The sequence below is a fragment of the Oryzias melastigma genome, linkage group LG5 (assembly GCF_002922805.2).
Source record: "Oryzias melastigma strain HK-1 linkage group LG5, ASM292280v2, whole genome shotgun sequence".
Taxonomy (NCBI): Eukaryota; Metazoa; Chordata; class Actinopteri; order Beloniformes; family Adrianichthyidae; genus Oryzias; species Oryzias melastigma.
In genome coordinates, this window is record NC_050516.1 from 6,730,319 (window position 1) to 6,734,587 (window position 4,269).

Sequence of the window (4,269 nt, forward strand, 5' to 3'; positions counted from 1 at the left end):
CTCGGAGAGGCCTGTATCTAGACGATACACGTTTTTATCATACACTCTTCACCTCATCCTCGGCTCACTCTGATTCCACGTTTCTGACAGGAGGGGACCTGAACGTGGTTCTTCATCCAGAACTTGACAGACTCAGCACAGGAGCACACCAGTGCACATGGCGGTCTGCAAGTATTCTGAAGCAGTACAGGAATGATCTGGGTCCCTGTGACGTTTGCCATTCATGTCAACCAAACACTAAAGAATTGAATTGAACTTTATTAATATCACCAGGATAAATTCAATTGTTGTGGCGCCAGAAACACTTTTTTTAGGGGAAGATTTGCACCGGGGAGGCGTGGTTGAAGTCCCTCCAGATCAGTAGGAGGGACTGCAGGTGACGGGTCTGCATCTGGGTCTTTAGTGGGGATGTGCACCGGATTGAACCATCGTTGGCAAACACCGCTTCGCTTCACTCTCGCCTACACACAGAAGCCTGAAACCCTCCAACGAGACCTCAGAGACCGGAGTTATTTCATCCAGCAACGTCTCCGCAAAGCACACGACGCTGCACTTCCCGAACTCCTGCTGCAGCCGTTCCAGCACAGAAAGCTCGTTGATCTGGAGCTTTCGTCCAGCTCTGCAGCCTCTTCTCTTCCTCCGGATCTCTTGACAATGACCAGTGTCTCCCTGTTAAGGAAAAGGTGATGTTGAGCAGAGCTATGAGCTGATCAGGGGTGTATAAAACCGGAGCTGTTGCTGAATCCGTTTGGGTCAACGAAGCAGGCCCGAAAAAGTCCCGACAAAAAAGGAAAAGGAAAAAAGAGAATGAAAAAATAAATACATAAAAAAGAACAAAGGTGAGAAAAAGTAATTCGCAGAGTAAGACCAAGATAGCCAAGCTCCAGCCACAAAAGAAAAAATGTCGGGAGAGGCACAACAGGCAGCTGCTTGAACAGCGCCAATGGATAACTTTAAAGGGTTCACCTTCTTCTCTTCAGTTCACCACTAACACTCTCAGTTAGATTATTTATTAATCAGTAAATGTCTTCTAAAAGATGTTAAATATTCCAGCATTCATCCAATTATTATCAGTGATCATGCACCAGTTTCTGTAAATATTGTCAGGGAAGCAGCAACACCTTCGAGTTCCACCTGGAGGTTTAATACATCTCTGTTCAGCCCAGTCTCAGTAAAATGCGTACATATGCCACGATTTGGGAAATGCCGTGTATAATATACGCCAAAACCGGGTTTTGCGTGCATATAATACGCGCGGTCCTAAACGTGTTAAAATGTGTTTTCCACGTTTGACACGTCCCCTGGTGGAGGCGTGAGCATCACAGACAGCCCCACAAACGAACAATTTGCTTTTCTAACCCTAACCATAACCGTAATCCTAACCTTAACCAGGAACGACTCCATGTCCACACGTAGGCGGGTATTTCTACAAACGCATACTGCTGATCTCCGTTTTATAAAAACTGTTGCGTCCACATGTGATCGTTTTAAAAACAATTCCATCCACACGTCCCCGCATACTTGCGCTCTTGGACGCGGTTATGAGCTTGCCAGAACAGTAGTTGACAGTGTTTCCATCAGTGGCGGGCCGTCAGGGCCTGCAAGGCCTTCTCTGCTGGCCTAAAAATATCTGAATCACAGACTGATATTAATTATTATTTATTTCCGTGAATACGTATTCTATAATTCCAAATGCTCTGTCTTCGTCCTTTCATTGCTGTCTCCCTGGTTGCGCTGCTTCCAGACGTGTATTTTCCTATTTAAGCATTAACCAATCACATTGCAGCACCATTTGTTGCTAGGGTCAAAGAAATCTGCCCGGAGGCCTTCACAATCAGTTCTGCGGGCCCTGTAGCATAAAATAATTGTCGACCAAACTGTTGCTTCAACCAATCAGATTTGGAGTAGGCGACACGAAGGCCAGCTAGCAGGCGCACGGAAACGTCATCATTTTCACGAGCTTTGATTGGACAGCTCGCAGCTCGCTCTGGTTCTGCGTTATGTGACGGACACAGGTGCCGAGGAGCGGCGTGTCAGGTTTGAAGATGTTACCAGTGGAAAGCGTCTCATCGTCTGATTTTTGGTGGAAAATGAATGTCTGGGTAAAGTTGTGGCACAGTTTTGTCTGGCACGGGTAAAGGAGTTCCGTGACTCCATTGAGCGGGAGTGAAGCTGAAATCTACGAGGCTCCTGAACGCACCGCGGGCGCATGCAGCGCAAAATCCTCGCGCAAATATTATTTTCCAGACACAGACCTTGATCGATCACAAAAACTGATGTTTGTCTCCCTCCTGGACCACGAGAGGCTTCAGGAATACCAGAACATTTCCCGCATGCAGCCTTTTCCAGCTCAGCCACGGAACACTTTCTATCTGCGAAACGCATGGATTCTGCACGACAGAGTGATTGAAATCTTCTTGAGGATAGAAAGGATGGATTTTGTGTTTAAATAATCTGGATTTTTGGTGAGTAAAATTTTGCTATCTCCCTACATAATATTGAAATTTTATCAGGTTATTTTTTATGCTTTTGGTGTGTGTGTGGCAGTTGTACCTGCACTAGAAGTTTTATTGCCATAAAATAGTTATTGAGGGTTGGATTGATTCGGATGGAGCACTACTGAAGGCCTAGGTGTGAAATGCACGGCCCGCCACTGGTTTCCATTAACTCTGAAATTTAGCAAATTGGAATTTCAATAATAAATTCTCCTAATGGAAACACCACAAATTCGAAAAAATGTGCATTTTTCGAAAAAAAAGTTTTTGCGCTTAGAGGAGGTGGTATTTGGGGCGTATTGAAACAGACATTTTTCGCAAAACTGTTTTGGAAAAACTTTTTTGGAAATAGATGCACCTCTTTGTGTGTCTGTCCTGAGCGCAACACGCGGACGGCAGGAGAGATCTAACAGCTTTACAGCTTTATCTGCAGCTACACTTCTGCAGCTTGGAGCCTGAAGATGCTGAAGTCTCGTTTGTGGAAAAGCGCGAGTGCAGGACAGAAACTTAAATGGATCTCATCGTGATTTTAAACAGAAAAAGGTCCAGCAGCTTACTTGCTGGAATGGTTATTTTATAAAGAACCGCTGAACAGGTTTCTCTACTGTCAATAGACTCTGCGCGGCACGCGCTCTCCAGACAGAGCTGTGACGTCACCGCAATGCTCCTTTTTTAGTGAATCAAATAAAAAAATACTTGTTCTCATTCATCGTCGTGTTTTTAATGACTTATCGCGTGAGTTGGTTTGTGCTTTATCGCAAAATGATGATTTAATGGAAACAGTGTCATTTCCAAACATTGTTTTTTTGAAATTCTATAAAGTTTTGCACAAATGTGTAATGGAAACGCAGCTAGTACTGACGTGTATGCATTAATTGTCGCAAAAAGTGACGGTTAAAAACGTAAATCACTAGTTATTCATGTCCACACGCAGACGCAAAACCGGAGTTTTCCAAAATCTTCTCTTTGGACGGAGTTTTCCAAATGCACCATTTTCAGTAACTTAAATCTTCGGTTTTGTGTGGATGATAGGCCAAAACGTATAAAAATATATTTGTTTTAGCAGATGCCCGCCTACGTGTGGACAAGGCCTTAGAAAAGAGCCGGAGGATTTCTGACCATGTGATCAAAACGAAACCTAAAAAGTCGTGTATATTGTACGCCGGCTCAACCCATTCTCTACCATTGCGTATCATATGCACGCAAAAACCGTGTTTGGCGTATATTATACACGGTATTTCAGAGTGCAAAATCGTGGAATATGTACGCATTTTACTGAGATTGTGTTGCTCTGTTAAAAGATCAAGAGTTTATTGAATTCTTTAAAAAAGAGTGGGCAACCTTCTTAGAATTTAACAATACTCCTGACATCTCACCATGTGTTCTCTGGGAAGCAGCAAAGGCAGTCATGAGAGGGAAGATCATTTCTTATTCAACTTATAAAAAATATAAAGAGAAAGCACAATTAATAGAATTGGAAAATAAAATAAAAAATTTGGAAACTGCTTAGACATAGCTTTATTAATCCCTTTGGGACACACCCTGGGGGAAATTAGGTGGTGGGCAGCAGCCGTTCTCGACAGCGCTTTATCGCCCGTTCCACCAACGCTTATGTTGCTTCTGCAGAAGAAAATATTCTGGGAGATTTAAAAAAAATTAAAGCTTGAGTTAAACAACATATTTAATAAACAAATACAATTCCAAATACAAAGACTTAGACTAGAAAGATTTGAAAACTCTAATAAATCTGGCAAATTTTTAGCTAATCAGCTTA